Source organism: Simochromis diagramma, unplaced genomic scaffold (assembly GCF_900408965.1).
Source record: "Simochromis diagramma unplaced genomic scaffold, fSimDia1.1 OVJJ01000802.1, whole genome shotgun sequence".
In the NCBI taxonomy this organism is placed as follows: domain Eukaryota; kingdom Metazoa; phylum Chordata; class Actinopteri; order Cichliformes; family Cichlidae; genus Simochromis; species Simochromis diagramma.
This window is the reverse complement of record NW_024387492.1, coordinates 18568286-18586641: the sequence shown is the minus strand read 5'-3', so window position 1 is coordinate 18586641 and position 18356 is coordinate 18568286.

Sequence of the window (18356 nt, the reverse complement as noted above, 5' to 3'; positions counted from 1 at the left end):
GGGGGGTATAATAACTTTTGTTATTATCCTGGTGTCCTTTTCCCAAAATCCTACGCAGAGTACCATGAGCTCAAACATGACCTCAAAAATGAATTGAGCAACCGAGTCACTTAGATGTCTTTAGACACCCTTTACTTCTTTTAGAGTGATTTCTTGAAACATGCAAATATACATGAAAATATATGAGAAATAAACACAATTTGTACAATTCGATTGAGCTCAAAATTTGAGCTTCAAAGACAATACCAAAAAATATTTGGTATGATCACCTTTATTCTTCAGCGTCTCCTTAACTCCCTTCAATATGGGACTTTTCTGTAAAGTAGCCTTCAGGATTAATTTCCCAGGCTTCTCGAACAGTATCATTCAACGCCTCTCTTTGGATGTTGGATGCCTTTTGTTCCGTCCTCTGTCAAGATGATCTCACACTGCTTCAATAATGTTGCAGTCTGTGCTGTGTGTAATTTTCCTGTAGACACTATTGTACCACTTTCCAGACCCCTTTTGTAAGTTCTGACGATGATTTGAACCAAAAATTTCAAATTTGTATTCATCACTCCTTAAGACTGTCGTACTTCAGCCTTTTCTCTGTTTTCCTTTCTTAATAATGGCTCCTTAACAGCTACACTTTCACTGAGACCATTTCTGATGAGGCCAAATGCATCTCTCAGGCTTGGTGTCAGATCTTTGCTGGATTTTTGTTGCTATTTCTTAAGTACATGACTTTCATATACTGTTCATCTGCTATAGATCGTTTTTTAAGCCTGTCACACCTTGTTTCGTCCTCCAGTTTCTCCAACTTAAAGACGCACTGTGCTCCTTTGTGCCTCTCAAACTGTGTTATCTTTAGCGTTTTTCATAGTTTCAGCTAAAAATGGGAACAAGTGATGTGTTTTTGTGACAGGCTAATAATAACAAAGTCCCTAAAGACACATTGACTTCTTGTTTTTCTCTCTGAAAATGGTCAGGTACAATGACTTGACTGAAAATTAGTTAAAAAAGCAACTCATTCTTAAGAAACAACTCTGAAAGACCTTGAGAAAGCCTGGAGAACTATTACTCGAGACTACTTTAATAATGATAAAAAAGCCCGGCTTCTTGGAAGCAAAATATAAACAAATGAGGAGGGGCTCAAGACTTTCATAGTATACAAAATATATACTATTTGTATTTTTTTGTTCAGTTCTTTATATAGTGTGATGCAAAAACAAAGTTCAGTTCATATTTTTAGTGTTAGTTCCCTTTTAGTCAATGTTTAAGTTCAGATTCAGGTTACTTAGTCTTTTAGTTATATATATCCTAATGTATCTTTAGACTAGAAGAAAAACTGTGCTAATTAAACAAATTAACTAACTGATGAAATTAGATGAAATACAATTACAGTCAAAAGTTTAGTCTTAGCTTGCACAGTGCTCTGCTGGAGCACACATAAATAAACTTGAATGCACACCATCCTTTTCCTCTGCCTAGTTAACTGACCACTAGATCAATAGCAGTGGGAGGAGGGTGAACTTTCCAGAGGTAGTTAATTGCAGGGTAGACTGTTTTAAAGGGAAATCACTGACGATGGGAGGGCTGAGTGCGTGTAGCCATCTCATCTAAATAATGTATAGCAGACAATACGGTATGCACCCATACATTTATTTTATTGCATTTTCACCCATGTTTTTCAATGAATACATTGGTACACCACACAGAAGCTCGGACACATGGATTTATCACATTAATGTGTGCATGCTTGAAAGTACAAAAGTACAGATATTATATGCAACTGACATTCTCATAGACCATATTACTCTGCTATGGACAAATGTTTTTAATATTAATGGACAAATAGATTGTGGGACCAAAATGCAGTCAGTGGGTGAATAAATTATGTAAAGAGTGAATTAACCACTGGGAGAAATATACAGAGTGGATCTTTAGTTTCATGCCACTCATATAAATAGTTTATTCGTTTATATCTAAAGTAAGAGTGCTAAAAACCATACATGTCTAAGCTGATGGGTTGCAGAGAGATATTCTAGTACACTGTGTATTCAGGCTGGAAAGACGTGGGAATAATGATGGTGTTAAATGCAGGGATACTGTTGTAGCTCCGGGTTTAGGCAGTTGACTCCCTTGTTTACTCACAAAAATATGTGATCACAATGTGCTCATCATCAATTTGTAAGCAGAGGCTGAACACTCGATTATACATACACTGACTAAGACCTCATTTGCAGCTTGCATTCAGATGTGTTTTGTTCTGCTTGATACGGCCATAGCGTCACATCTGCTGTCTGGAAGCTGATCAGTCTCATAATAATCTTGGGATTACTGCCAAATGATATATATGCAGCTTTCATGTGAGCATTTATTTTATAATTACAAAACAACCCAGTCTCATGGCAAAACAAGAAATAGTCATGAAATATTTTCTTTTGTTATGTGTGAGTAAATGGACATAAGTTTACCTTTTTCTGTGACATTCATTCATTTACAGCATGACTTAAAGGAGGGGTGACACATGTGCCAGTGTCCTGCAAGTTTTAGATCTCACCCTGGGTCAACACACCGGAATCAAATGATTAGTTTATTTCCAGGCCTCTGGAGAATTTCAAAACATGTTGAGGTGGTAATTTAGCCATTTAAATCAGCTGTGTTGGATCGAGGACACATCTAAAACCTGCAGGACACCGGCACCTCGAGGCCTAGAGTTGGACACCCCTGACTTAAAGTAGGGCTGCCACAAACGATTATTTTGATAGTCGACTAGTCACCGATTATTTTTGCGATTAGTCGACTAATCAGATCATGCATCCATTGGATGTAAAACGTATAGATTATTGCACTAGCATGCATCTGCTCTTATATAACTATCATTAGCTTACAGCTTTAAGTGTTTAAGGTATGTGCTAACTAAAAATAAAGACAAGATGACAGTTTATTAAATTTTAATGAAATTTGCAGATTGTTTAGGTGAAGTTTAATAAACTCCTTGCTATCTAAAATAACGGGACACCGGAGTATATTCTCGAGCATCTCACACTTCTGATAATCAGTTGTCTGCTTGACGTTTATTCAGCTGTGCAAAAACTATGACTGTAATCTCAGCCAAACTGATTTACTCAGGAACAAATAACATACTAAAAAAAAGCCAAACAATAACATTTTTAAGTTATCTAAGTGACTCATATATGTTTAACCTGAGTAGCGAAAGACGGCGGTGGGTTTGAAAACGATTTGCCGGGAGTCCGGTGTTCTCACGGGCTCTAGTGAGCTTTGCCCCCGGCTAGCTATCGAGCTGGTGGGTAACAGACGTCTCTGAAAATGTCAGAGCGCTTTTGAAAATATGTGGTGTCTTGATAAACTGAGCAGATATTTGAGGTTTACACAGTTATATTCTCACCTGAAAATATGTTAAACGTTTATTTTGTGACCCAGAAAGAATAATAAGAGTAATATTAAAACTAACTAGCTGCCGCCATTGTTGGAAACTGAGCAGGGCTGCGCTATGAATTCTGGGACAGAGCTACTTCTTCGGGGCTTAACGGCAGCTGGCATCCTTGTACATGCATTGCTGCCATCTTCTGTTTCAGTCCGTTATTAACTCTTAAATCTTACTACTTATTCCTGCGTCTTTTGTGATCTTACAAAGCTTCAAACGACGCGTCGACTATTAAATCAGTCGTCGACGATTTTGATAGTCGACTAATCGTGGCAGCCCTAACTTAAAGAGTAGCCTTTTCTTTTTTTTTTCTTTTTTTTTTAAATTACCATTTTGTTTTGCAACCAAAATTGTAAAAAGAGAGTGATAAAAGATAAAACAACAACAACAAAAAACCCAACAGAAATCAGATTGCAATGTCAGTGTTATTTACAGCAAAGAAAGGTAACAAAAAAAAAATCATTGTCCGTGTGAAAGATTCTAATAGTTGTCCAATATAGTAGAATTTAATTCAATAGTAGAATTGTTTTTACATGCAAGAAAACACTCTTAAAAGAAATGTAATAAAATGCCTCCAGCAGGCTGTCTGCTGACTAATTTCTAATTAAAATCAATAACACAGCTTGTTTGTAAATATTTTCTTTCCCATCTTCAGTCAATGTTAATAGCAGATAGCCACAACTTGAAAATGGAAAGAGCTACAGTTTTCTATAACTATAAAACAAGCGGCACTTCCAGCAACAATAGCCAACTGCAGCCACAAGATGGCAATAATGGAAAAGATGGATGCAAACAAGCAAGGGGCTGCTTGAGATGAAAGGAGGGAGATCGCTTTACTTTGGCATGTTTTAATCTGACAAAACAAGCACTGCTTGCCTTGTTTGTTGCGATAGAATGCCACTGAACTAAAGTTTTGCTTACTTGGCTAAACTATGTGGTTTTTAAGTCAGCCTGCATCCATGCACTTCTGTTGTACTAATAATAACCACTAAATGAATAAATGCAACTCAAAGAGTGCGCTATTTTTAAAATCACATATATAGAAAGAAAAGAAATAAATGCTACTTAAAATCCTCCCCGTATAATCTGATAAAACAGCATTCAATTTAACCAGACTCTGGGTATATAACCTACCGTCTTTATGCAGTCTTCCGAACAGTTAAGTGTCTCTAAAGTTAAATTGAGCTGAGCACAATGTGTTGAAACACAATTTTAAGCATCTGTTTTCAGATCTAACAGCCCTTGAAATCTCTGCTCCAGTTAGGTTTGGGTGAATTTTAAGAAACCCTGGAGTGGCTAATCATTCATCTATTAATGTAGAATCTCATCTTAGCTGCATTAATAAAGAAATGAGCTTGGGGCTTTAATGCTTTAATTTGTTTTTGGGCCGTCTGGCAATCATCATCTCATCTCCAGACTTAACAGCCATGCTCCATTATCAGACTGATCTCCGTGGAAGGCCTGCATCACTGGCCACTTGTTTCAGTGCTCTCTTTGTGTGCATGTGTGTTTGTCTGTGCACATTTGTGTAATACAACAGATTGTGTGAGTTTGCATCTCTTCTTGGATGGAAATTTTTATGTCTGAATGAGAGTGTGCTCAGTGTGCTCATTATGATTTTGCTCTAGCCTTAGAGGTCAAAGATGCTTTCCTCGGGTAAAAAGCCATGTGAGTCTACCTTTTTGAGGATTTAGGTTGAAGTAGTCTCATGATTAATGTTTTATAATTAGGTCAGCCAACTACAACTACACCCGAAAAGACTGAATAAGACTGAATAAATCATAGAAGCATAAGCAGGTTGATGGATATTTAGTTTTCAAACAAAAGAAGAAAGTCTGAGACTACAGAAGAAAAACCATAGATTTAAACTTCAGTGTCTGCTCCAACATTCATAAATCACAGTGACTATGTATATTAGAAAAGAAAATGCTAATAGTATGTCTTTTCTTCTTCAGGCTTTTGAGACAATTATACATTTTTTAAATAATTTGTACAATAGACTTTTCTTGGAATTTAGAGAGCCATTTAATGGGAAATTAATTCTCCTAAATCATTTTTTTCCATCTCACAGCTCACACCATATGCTATCTTGCAGAATATCATTGAACCAGAAATTAACTGAGCAACTAACTAGCTTGGGTTTGGGTCTAAATAAATATGCAAAGCAAGATTTCAGGTCCTGCAGTTGCTAAGCTACTTTTTCAATACTTGAGGGTGTATGGTCCAACATGTCTGCATGTTGACAACCGGGTCCTGCAGGGTGTCCTATGTTTTATATATATATATATATATATATATATATATATATGTAAAAAAAAAAAAAAACACCCAGCATGCCCCTGCGGGCGGTTTATCCTTCAAGCTCGGGTCCTCTACCAGAGGCCTGGGAGCTTGAGGGTAACCAATCAGCACTGTCGCTCTCCATACACAGTTCGCGCGATTGCAAAGTGAAAGCAAAAAACAAGCGCAAATTCAAACGCGATTTCAATATGTCACATATTGACAGTGGCTCACCGATGCCAATGACATAATTACCCAGCTACATTTCCGAAAGAATACAAAAGCATTGACATATATTTTTCCTTCCTATGACAGCCCGACGGGCAGGGCAGAGATAGATTTTGGTAGCCCGACTGGAAAAATCGCTAGCCCCGGGACATCGGGCTAGCGATTTTGCGAGCCCTGTATCTGATTGAGGAATCACTCATCTTTGGAAAAGAGAGTTTATTACAGAGAAATGGCTCTTTCCAAAATAAAAGCTTTACTATATGCTTCTTCTGGGCTATATTCTCAGCAGCATATTAAACATATCAGGTCCCCATAAGGAGAATCATGTGCTAACGGCTGTCTAAATGACTCGGGTAAAGTTTGTAGCATGCGTGCTTGTTGTTTTTGTCTGCTTCCACTTGTCTTTGCACTAGGATGATGTCGGCGTAAATGTGCAGTCATATTCGTTGTGTTCCCACTAGTGCTGTCAGCGTTAATCTCGTTGAAATGATGTTAACGCCACAACACGAGCTACCGCGGATCGCCCCGTGCGTGGGGCTGGACGGCCAACACGTTAACGAGCTAACTGCGCTAACACACTAGTTCCCACCCATGTAATTGAACATTGCGTGGCACATCCAACATACTTTTTACTTTAGTCCATGACGCGCTTACCTTCAGGGTCATACGTCACATGAAAACCAAAATAGTTCCAAACGCCAGATCTGAATGAGGGTGGGGGAGGTTCAATTTGCCATGTTGCAAGGAGAGCTTAACTTCTGTCTCGCTAGCTTGCCCTGCGCTCAGTGAATCTGCGTTCGACTACTCCGCCTAGGCTGCACTGTCGAGCGCAGATCCACTGAGCGCTCAACACAGACAGCATCGTCAGAAGGAAAGTTGATAAAATAAATTAAAAATTTTGTATTGTTCGATACATATGCGTACCGAACCGAAAGCACTGTATCGAACGGTTCAATATCGATACGAGTATCGTTGCACCCCTAGTATATATATATATATATATATATGTATATGTATATATGTATATGTATATATATGTACTTACCAAGGGCTCAGAGAAGAGCTCGAGAGGATGTGGAGGGTGAAGGTAACGGTGGTCCCCGTGGTGATCGGAGCACTAGGTGCGGTGACTCCCAAGCTAGGCGAGTGGCTCCAGCAGATCCCGGGAATAACATCGGAGATCTCTGTCCAGAAGAGCGCAGTCCTGGGAACAGCTAAGATACTGCGCAGGACCCTCAAGCTCCCAGGCCTCTGGTAGAGGACCCGAGCTTGAAGGATAAACCGCCCGCAGGGGCGTGCTGGGTGTTTTGGGTTTTTTTTGTATATATATGTATATGTATGTATATGTGTGTTGATGTTCTGTCCCCACTGCTGTTCTGCATAGGCCTCAACCCCCTCAGTGAGATAATTGACAAGACTGGCTACGGATACCGACTACGGAATGGAGCAGTTGTCAACCACCTCCTGTACATGGATGACATCAAGTTGTATGCCAAGAGTGAACGAGACATCGATTCACTAATCCACACCACCAGGATATACAGCAATGACATCGGAATGTCGTTCGGGCTGGAGAAGTGTAGTCGGATGATAACAAAGAGAGGGAAGGTAGCCAGAACAGAGGGGATCAAACTACCAGAAGGCAACATTGCAGACATAGAGGACAGTTACAAGTACCTGGGGATCCCGCAGGCGAATGGGAACCATGAAGAGGCCGCTAGGAAAGCTGCAACCAGTTATGGGACATTGAGTCATAGGCCTTCTTGTAATCAATCCAGGCAGTGCACAGGTTGGTCAGTCTGGTCCTGCAGTCTCGGCTGACTGCTTGGTCTGTCAGTAGTTGGTGTTTTGCGCCTCTGGTATTCTTGCCCATCCCTTTCTGTGCCCCGCTCATGTATTGACCCATGTGCCTGTTCATCTTAGCCGCTATGATGCCTGACAGGCGCTTCCACGTGGTGCTGAGGCAGGTTATTGGTCGGTAGTTGGAGGGGACTGGTCCCTTCTGGGGGTCCTTGAGGATCAGGACTGTCCGGCCTTCGCTTAGCCATTCCGGGTGTCTCTCGTCAACTAGCAGCTGGTTCATTTGTGCTGCCAGTCGCTCGTGGAGTGCAGTCAGCTTCTTCAGCCAGTAGGCGTGAACCATGTCAGGGCCTGGTGCTGTCCAACTCTTCATACTTCATACTTTCTTGGATATCTGCCACTGTGATGGTCTGCCCTCAGATCCACTAGCCACTGAGCATTGCCGTTATGGGTTGCATCCTTCTCCCATATGCTCTTCCAGTATTGTTCTGCCTCCAGCCTTGGTGGTGCTGTTCTCATATTGGTTCCGTGGAGAACAGCTGGTTTATTCTCTTGCCTTCTATCTCTCTGGTGTACCTCCTCAAGCGGCTGGCCAAGGCTGTGAGTCGTTGCTTGGCAGTTTCCAAGGCCTCAGGTATGGACAGCTTCCATAGGTTCTTAGGCACCTTCCTCATCGCGCCTTTCTGCAACTCCGATAGTTGGCTAACCTCTCTCCGTGCTACCTTGATCTTAGCCTCTAGCCTCCTTCTCCATGGAGGGTACTGCCCCTTGTGGCTGTTCAACTTGCAGCCAAGCATCTCACTGATCACTGCTGCCGTATTGTAGATCAACTGTTAGTGTCGGTAATCGTGGCTGTAGGTATCGTCCGTAGTGCTGCATTAACATAATCTAGCAGACCTTCTGAGGGTACTTCATGTAATCTTGGTAACCAGCTACGGGGGGACCAGGTTTCAAGCTTGGCTATGATCCTATCTTTCAGGTCAGTTCCTCTCGCACTCAACAATCCTTCTCCTATCACAATCTCGGGTGGGGGTGATGATATCTCCCCCCTGACCTGGTGTACTGGCTCCCCCTTGCCGTAGCATTTGTGTTGTACCTCGTCAATCTCTAGCTGTGAGAGCAGTCCCTTCTTTCGAATGTTGGAACACTGAGCTACTAGTTGTTTCGCCGTCATTGTGGATGTTGGGTATCGAAGAATCCATAGGTCCCTCATCCTATTCATGTAACCCCTTCCGCTGGGGTTACTTGCGTAATAGCCTTCCAACAACGCCCTGTTTTCGTCTCTTGCCCACCGATGCCTTCTTGTTCCAGTAGCCCACTTCTCGTCAGGGTGCCCTGGTTCCTCAACACCTGACGCGGACCTTGTCGATCCGGGCGACGTCCGAGCCAACATGCCTTCATATTCATCTGTCTCACTCATGTCTGCGGTAGGCTTGCTTAGCATAGGGGGTCTAGCCTTAGGACCCTTACTGGATACAGACACCCCAGGCGGGAATCGAACTATATATTATAGATAACTTTAGAGACAAAGGAATTTGCATCCATGTGGTGAATGGTGTCCATGAAGCTTCAGGATCATGCCCCGCGAAGCCATACCAAATTACTATCAGAGCTGGCCTACTGGTATTATACAGCTAATATATATATTGTTTAGTATTAAGCTTTGCTTGTTCCATATTCAGTTTTTCAGCAAAACGTGTTTGAGTCCATAAGAAAATATTCATTCTTATATCTGGATGAATAAATATATTTCAATAAATATTAACGTTAGCCCGCGACTTTGTTCCAGTTTTGAATTTTGGCCCACTGTGTATTTGAGTTTGACACCCCTGCCTTAGATGATGTGTTCCTTCTGTGTTGATCAAACAGTGACCTCCAGGTTATCCAGGATGCTGTGTGAATAAGTGGCAGGGATGAGATTTAGCATCGCCAAGAGAACCATGGTTTTCAGCTTCAAAAGGATCAACTCTGGGTTGGGCAAGCGTTTTTGACCCAAGTGGAGAAGTTTAAGTATTGGGGTATCTTGTTCAAAAGTTGGGAGAGGGTAAAGCAGCGTCTGTAGTTATGCAGATGCTGTGGTGATCTGCTATGGTGACCGTGGATATGTGAAGCTACAGATTTACTGGTCAGTTTACATTCCTGCCATCTCCACTTGCCGTGGGCAGTGACTGAAGGGGTAAGATTGTGTATTTTAAGCTGCACAAATGAGCTTCCTCTGAAGGTATCTGGGCTCTGGATTAGAGCCATAGAGAGAGGAGCACAATTTTATGAGAAAGATTCAGAGCAATACTGATTCTGCACATCAAAAAGAGCCAGCTGAGGTTGTCTGGATATCTGGATCTCTCCCGGACACCTCCCAGGTGAGGTGTTTTAGTCATATCCAGCTAGGAAGAAATCCTTGAGGAGATCCAGGACAAGCTGAGATTTCTCAACCGGCCTAGAAACACTTTGTTATCCTACTTAATTCCAGGAGTTAATGCCCAGGAAGAGGGAGTCCTGGACCTGACTTTCTAAAGCCTGTGGTACACTACACAAAGCTGCACCTGGACACAAAAGCACAACTGAGGCCCAGAATCCTGCAGGTGCTTTCCTGGCGAATAGAAACGTATTTTGGCACTGATTCCTGGGAAGAACTGAAATCTGAAATTAAATTAATTTAAGCCTGGTGACAACCAAGTTGGTTTTGCAACTGAAAAATTGTTTTCTGGTCTGTGATTCTTCAAAGAGCTGGGTGTTAAATGGCTGAAAAAGGTATCAACTACATTTGATGATACCTTTTGTTGATGAGGGTTCTCACAAGTGTAGTAAATGGACTTGAGAAATGGAGATTACCACCATTTGGGTTTTTTTTAATGTGCAACTTAGAAACTGCACTGAATGCAGTTCTTTTGTAGTGCTACTGTCTTAACCACCTTTAGAAGTGTGTGTGTGTGTGTGTGTGTGTGTGTGTGTGTGTGTGTGTGTGTGTGTGTGTGTGTGTGTGTGTGTGTGTGTGTGTGTGTTGAAGAGTTATTGTCTATTTAGTCTCTGGGGGGTCATTGTGATCAATGAAGATCTGCCCTCTTAGTTTTGCCCTTTTGAATAGCTTCCAACTACAGCAGAGCCAAACACAAGCCTATCTTCCTCATTTATCTCTCACAACATCTTCTTGTGGTTCCCACAATGCCGGCCTGTAGACGTAGGTGTGTGAGAGGGAGCAAAGGACGGTGTTTGTTTATTTATTTTTTTGCTCAGCTCTGAGATAGATAAGTCATAAGTCACTGCAACTTTTTCTTTGTTTTCATGAATGATTTAGCTGGCTGGCAACTTAATAAACTACCACTGTCTCAGGGAACAAAGAAAACCAGCAGCTACTGCGTCACACAGGTATCTCTTTTTAATACTGAACACCCCTTGTTTCTGACTTTGATTCAAGATAAACACCTGAAAGATTGATAGGTTGAGGGAAAAAGATTTATTTTTTGTTGAATTCATTTTTAACCTGCAACTAATTATTTAAGGGACTACTTTTGTATTGACTGTGGGTTTGATGGCTCGGTCTGCATATATCAGAAAGTCTTATCTTTGGAATATCAGTACCTCACCAGCAACTTTTGCATGCGTTTGTATTTCATTTAATTTAGCAAGCCTCTATTCAAAGTCTTGTGTGGTTCTTTTAAAATGCAACACGCACTTTGATGGCAAACCTGATGCTCCTGGTTGTGGCATTAAGGAGACAGGTCTGCCACACCCAGCTCATCGTTTCTCAGCTATTTTACCCGAAACCTTTTCCTAAACCTAACCACGTAGTTTTTTGTATCTACTCTAACCCTACTTAAGTGATTTTTAAAATCAAACCAGCAAGTAAAAAACAAAACAAAAACAAATTAGCAAATAAAAAAGCACAGTGAAGAAGTCACAGTGACGAAACATTTCTCCCACTGAAAACGTTAAATCTAGATGAACATAATCCACTTTTTGGAGATATTAAAGGACACAACACTGCAGCTATTTGAATTACTAAACAGATCTCTGAGTCGGAGACGACTGACTTCTCTCTTTTGTTTTATTTTAGTCTTTTTATTTTTACAGTGTTAGCAGAGTAGTGTGCATATTATGTGAGAGTTGTTTTACCATGATGGACCTGGTACAACCACTTTTTGATTGAAAATGTGTATTTCATGACTGGTTCCTGAACCAAAACCTACTAATTGCTTTTAGTTGTTAGCAGATTTCCTGCAGCTTTTTATATTTGTCTCCAAATACTGATGAACTACTAGCCTACTGGTAGTACAACTAGTGTGACACAAACTAGGAATTGAGAAGTTTTGTTTTCAAAGTAAAAGCTGTCCCTGAGCCTGCAGTAAATATGTTTTAAAGCAACCTTTATGCTGAACGCAAACATTCTCCATTTCACTTTACCTCAGAGAGTAGCTGGACAGTGTTTGTAGACAAGTCCTTCACTTCCATTTGAAGTATGACTGCAGCAGCATGCTACAACCAAGGCAGTCAAAAGGAAGTTTTAGCCAGCTGTCTCCAGACCTATGCACAGGGAACCCATTCATTTGATCCCATATTGATTATCAGACGTCCAAACTACTGACAAGTTAACGTCACGTGTCTCCACAACCTCAGTAGCAGACGTCACATCTGCTCATGCACACTGAAATGACCCAAGTTGCTGCATTGTTTTTAATAATCACTGAGTGGCATTCAGATATGACCTTATAAAAGGAGTGAGATACGTTTTATTGTCGGTTATTTTCCCCTGGCGTGACCGCTGCCTGGGGGCAATACAGATTTCCCTCTTCTCTCTGTTTGCTCTTCTCTCTGTTTGAGATCTAAGTGTGTGTGTGTTTGCTCCACTGGCCTCCAGAGTGGTGACATTCAGAAACATTCAGAGGCAAGCCCTGCCGTGCCTTGCCAAGCTAACACCCTGACATTGTGCTGACATTTCCCTCCTGCTGGCTCCTACTGCTTCCCTGCTTAGCCTCTGTGTATGTGACTGTGTGTTTGTGTTTGTGAGATTTCAGAGTCACTGTCAGCCACCCAGATTCAGAGAAAAAAGATTCTGCAATGCACTAGTAGCTTTGGATCTAGTAAAGAAGTGCATAAAGCCATTCATTGCTGTCGGACTCGTATACAGTGTCTATACAGCAGCATCTGAGCAAGTGATGATATGCAAATAAATAATGTTTTACATCTTTTTAACAAAAGGATCTGGCAGTGCACAGAATAGCCATAATGACTTTAAAAAAATATGCAGTCACATTAAACTAATAATTTTAACTCTTTATTTTTAAAGCCAAATAAACCTTACTTTTCTTTTTTTCTCCACTAGAAGTTAAAGAAATGAAAGTCTGTGTTTTCAATAGATTTTATTGCATTCCTTTTTTTGATTAGCATATCAATTTGGTTATAACAACAAGATATTAGATATAAGAAACAACCTGGGCTTAGTTTAAAGTTAAGAACATTTTTTAAACATAATAAAATATATAAAGTTACACTTTTAGATATTTTTAGACATCAATACAGTTGAGAGATTATGCCTTCCTGAGTAGATTTTTTTTTACCCAAGCTTCTCCTAAACAAGAACTCAGTCAACCTTTCTCTTAACTTTTGCATTTATACTTTAACATCTTTGCCTCTGGGTGATAAGCTGCGGAAATTGTACATGCGCTCCTTTAATGTTTGCTTTGGTCGACATTTTTCATCACGTCATGTTTGTTTCCTGTTGGCGGCACGTGAACGGATTGTTTTGTTTGACCTGAACAAATCTCTAATAAATCAATTCTTCAAGCTGAATATTTAGTGGTTTTCTGAAAATATCTAAAGATGTAATATGCATGTGTAACCACTGCATTTCTTCCATCGCCATTGCACTGCCATTTTTCACGCTGTTGTTCATGAATGTTGCCAGGTAGCGAGCTATCTTTGCACAGACATGGTGCTCAGCCGTTCATTGTACAAAGCTGTAATTGGCTCAGTCTACCTAACTGCAGAATAGACATTAAAACATAATAAATTCAGCAGTAATTCAGATGTCGTGTAATATAACAAACAGATTTTAAGCTATGCTATGTGTGTATATTCTGTTTTCTTGTTATTACCTTATAAATAATGAGTAGTGAGTATAATTTTTCACATTGAACTGAGCTTATAGGAAACTGGTTTCAATATAGATATTTCTTGTAGCATCAAATATTTATAAGAGACAGTCAAAGTCATAGTTTTAGGGTGAAAGCATGCTTGGTTAAGAAATAAACATCTAAGAAAAAATCAGGTCATCTGGTTCTTAGAGGACGCCATGAAGCCAGATTGGTATTTGCCATAGAATACCAGAATTGACAGACCCACCACTGGTGCCCTGTGCTTCTCACAGATGAGAGCAGGTTCACCCTGAGCACATGTGACAGACGTGAAAGGGTCTGGAGAAGCCGTGGAAATATTATGCTGCCTGTAACATCGTTCAGCGCAACCGGTTTGGTGTTGGGTCAGAGATAGACTGGGGAGGAATAACGCACAGATCTCTCCAGGCTAGGCAATAGAGTTTGACTACCATAAGTTCTCAATTAAATCCTTTGCTCCACTGTCAGATCCTACATTGATTGGTGCAGTTGGTGCTGGGTTCATTCTAATGCAGGACAATACCCGGCCTCGTGTGGTGAGAGTATGCAGGTATTTTCTGGAGGATGAAATAATTGATAACATTGACTGGCCCCTATGCTCAACTGACCTAAATCCAACAGAACACCTCAGGGAAATTATGTTTCGGTCCACTTGACAGCACCTTGTTGCACCTCAAACTTTTGAGGAGTTCAGTGATACCCTGGTCCAAACTGGGAGGAGATCTCCCAGGACACCATTCATTGTCTCATTAGGAGCATGCCCCGACATTGTTAGGCATGTATGCAAGCACAGGGGACCGTACAAAACATAAATACCCTACAAAATGTCCAGGAGTATTCAGTTGCCTCTTTGTGGGTGGAAGTATTACTCTTGGAAGAAATATTTGGTATAAGTTCTCTTATTGTGGAGGGAGTGCAGACAGATCTTTCAACTGTGTGTACAAATTGAAATTAGCATTAGCTGTTGCCTATGGATCAACAGCTCATGCTATTAACAATACTATGTTTTATAGTATTGTTAATACAGTTCCTGTTGTACACTATAATGTTACACTATGACTACTGTACAACTACACTATAACTATATGTGTTTGTTTGTATAGGTGGGTTTGCAATGCTTTGAGCACTATAATAGAGCAGAAATAAATACCTGTCAATTTACAAATTATTAACAAATTTATTAAACTCTAAGAGAAGTTAATTTTTCTGACTACTAAACATTTATAAAAACATATTTATCTCATGTAACAGATTTAAATAATTAAAACTGAGTCCAACATCAAGTCTGACACACTCCAGCTCTTCTAAATCTTCAGCCAGGATGCAAAGTTAGCCTTTCCTTCTCCCAGAGCAGAGTTCCTTGTCTCGGGGATTGACTTCAGGCTCAGAAGAGTGTCAGCAGTCATGGCCGACAGAGATACCAAACCCCCTCTCAACTCAGGAGCCTACTTGGTGGTCCAGTACTCTGTAGACCATTAAACCTTGCATAACTCTATGTGCCATGAGGAGATGATGTGGTAGATGGAGGAAGAAGCTTAGATACACTAAGCAGGCAGCCAAAGTTAGAGAGTCAATCTCTGAACAGGTTTGAGTGCTGTGGATTGGAAGGAATTTCAGGAAGTAGTTAACAGTGGGAGGTTGGGATTTGAGGCCAGAGATTGCAGCCAGACTTGAAATTAGCCTCTGTCTCTGACCGGAAGCTGTTAAAAATTGAGTGAATCTTAAAAATGCATCACATATGCCCCCCGCAAAGATAATTTTTAGCTTTAATTTTTAGTGGTCACCAAAATGGTTAAAGGCTACAAAACACATCTTATTTCATTTAAAAAGATTCCCCACCAGTTCAACTCATCAAGTTTCGCTAACTTGCTGTGAGGAATTCAGCTTATCCAGTGAAGTTTTATATGATGTCTGGAAGAAACTTTGCAAAGCTAAAAAATCATTTATTTATTTATTTACTTTTTAAAGAGGATGCCAGCATTGTCAAGGTCAGGGTACAATTCAATGTCCTGTTAGCATTACTATTGAGAATATAGAGGAATGAAGATACATTTCTTCTGTTACAGTACATACATACAAAGACATATAGGTACAAATACAAAGAGAAATGCACAGGTGTTCATAAATGATAAAAATGGTAAAGACACCAAAAGTTATAAACTTGTGACACTGATAGATAGTGCAGTTCTACAAGGTGTTTTCTTGAGCTTTCTGAAAGTAGAAAACTAAGCTGGTACACTGGTAGAGTGTTGGCTGGTTGTAAAGGAAAATTCCCCATTTCTGCTAAATAAGTGGAACTTTTAGATAAACAAACTGAACTTAAAGTGCCATAGTTCTCTCTTGGCATATGTTTGTTTCAGTTATTTTATTCAAATGAACTGTGTTAATGTAAATATTGGTTTCTAAACATTATCTCAACTCCAATGGGGATTTCTTCTTTAGTTGTGGAGTTCCACAGGGTTCCATGTTAGGACCAATTTTGTTTTCATTATGCATGCTTCCATTAGGCAGTATCATTTTTAGGCATAGCATTCATTTTCATTGCTATGCAAATGATCCGTAGAGCCATCTATCCATGATGCCAGATAACACACACAATTCAGTTAAAATGCAGGAATATCTTAAAAACATAAAGACCTGGATGACCTTCAATGTGCATATTAAGCAAATATATAGGACTGTTTTGCTGCATGTGCACAATGCCTCTAAAATCACAAACCTCATGCCTCAGAGTGATCCTGAAAAACTAGTTAATGCATCTTATACTTGAGGCTGGACTATTTTAACTTATTGTTATTGGGCTGTCCTAAAAACTACACGAAAAGCCTCCAGTTGATCCAAACTGCTGTAGCAAGAATACTGACAGGAACTAGAAAGAAAGAGCATATTTCCCATATAATGACTGCTCTTCATTGGCTACCAGAATGGAATTCAAAATCTATCTCGTCACATACAAGGTCTTGAATAGTCAGGCCTCATCTTATCTTAAAGACCTTATAGTGCGATACCACCTTATAGAGGACTTGCACTTGTTTACTTGTGGTTCCTAGACTATTTAAATGTAGAATGGGAGGCAGAGCCTTCAGCTTTCAAGGCCTTCTTCTGTGGAACCAGCTCATAATTTAAATTCAAGAGACAAATATCCTCTCTACTTTTAAGATTAGGCTTAAAACTTTTCTTTTTGACAAAGCATATCGTTAGCAATGGATCAGGTAATCCTGAATCCTCCCTTAGTTACGTTGCAAAATCTAGGCTGCTGGGGTCTTCCCATCGTTACTAGTTTTCACCATCAGTGTTTCTTTTTCACTCGCCTTTTTTATTCAATTTGTGTTTATACACCACTTTGCGTTTAATCGTTAATTATATTAATCTCTAGGGCTACACAACAGGTAGCTTTAAAGGGAGCGTGAGGACTAAATATAGTGTACTTTTAACCCAGAGATCAGTTAAACTCTAGTTCAGCCCCCTTTAGCTGGGTATTCCTAGTTTTCACCAAAATTGTTCTGACAACATTAGTTGACGTTCAGAGTTTTCGTAAATATTCATGGGATGAAATTATTTATGTCTTCTATGTAAATTATGCATTTGTACATTTGTGGTGCTGCAGTGGGGGCAGCTCTATGAGGGTTATAGCACAGGTAATTTTTTAAATTGAAGTAGAAATGTTCAACTTTAACAGGAGAGTCAGTACCAGCCTTTCAAAATGTCAAGGAGCTTTAATACTTTCACCTGCTGTGATCAGTTCTGTTAGCAGCAGTTGAATGAAGGGACTGTTACTACAAACTTGACCACTTCCAGAACATTTATTTATAAACCACTCACACACTCTTACATTCCTGACTATGTAGCTTCAACCCTCTGGCACCTTACAAAGTTGATTTCTGCATAATTATGTAAAGGTTTTGATAGCATGTGGGAGAGACACGGATAAGACCAGATTTTACGCTCTCAGACTGGATAGAAATTAGTAACATGTAATTTATGAAAAACTGAAACAATTAAACAACGAGGATTATTCATGTCACACATTATCTGTGCATGTGTTTCTTACGATTTGCCCTCAAGGTTAGCCAATGGCTTGTTCCAACTAATTATCGTATTAATTAAGTGGAAATCCTTCCATTAGTAGAGTACTTAAATAGCAGTGTAGGTAAATGTCACTTTAATCAGTGCTGAAATGTTGATGGTCATTTAATTGTATAGCTCAGAAGTACATGCACTGCTTTTAGTACAGTCTTTTAGTTAAGCCCAGAGTAATACATGCAAATTAAATAATATAGCATGAGTCTGCATTAGTATTTAAAGAAGAAATGTGCTCGTTTTAGTTGATGTACATTAAGTTATTGTAGCTTTTCAATTATAGTTGGATTAGAAATGTATGTTAAGTGATCCTGATGGAAGCAGCAGCAGTCTTTGTTTGAGAGGGCAAATGCTAATTAGTAAAGGCCCTTCTTCATAGATGTCTCAACAACTACAGTATTTTAATTGTTAGGGCTGAAAAGGTCTTT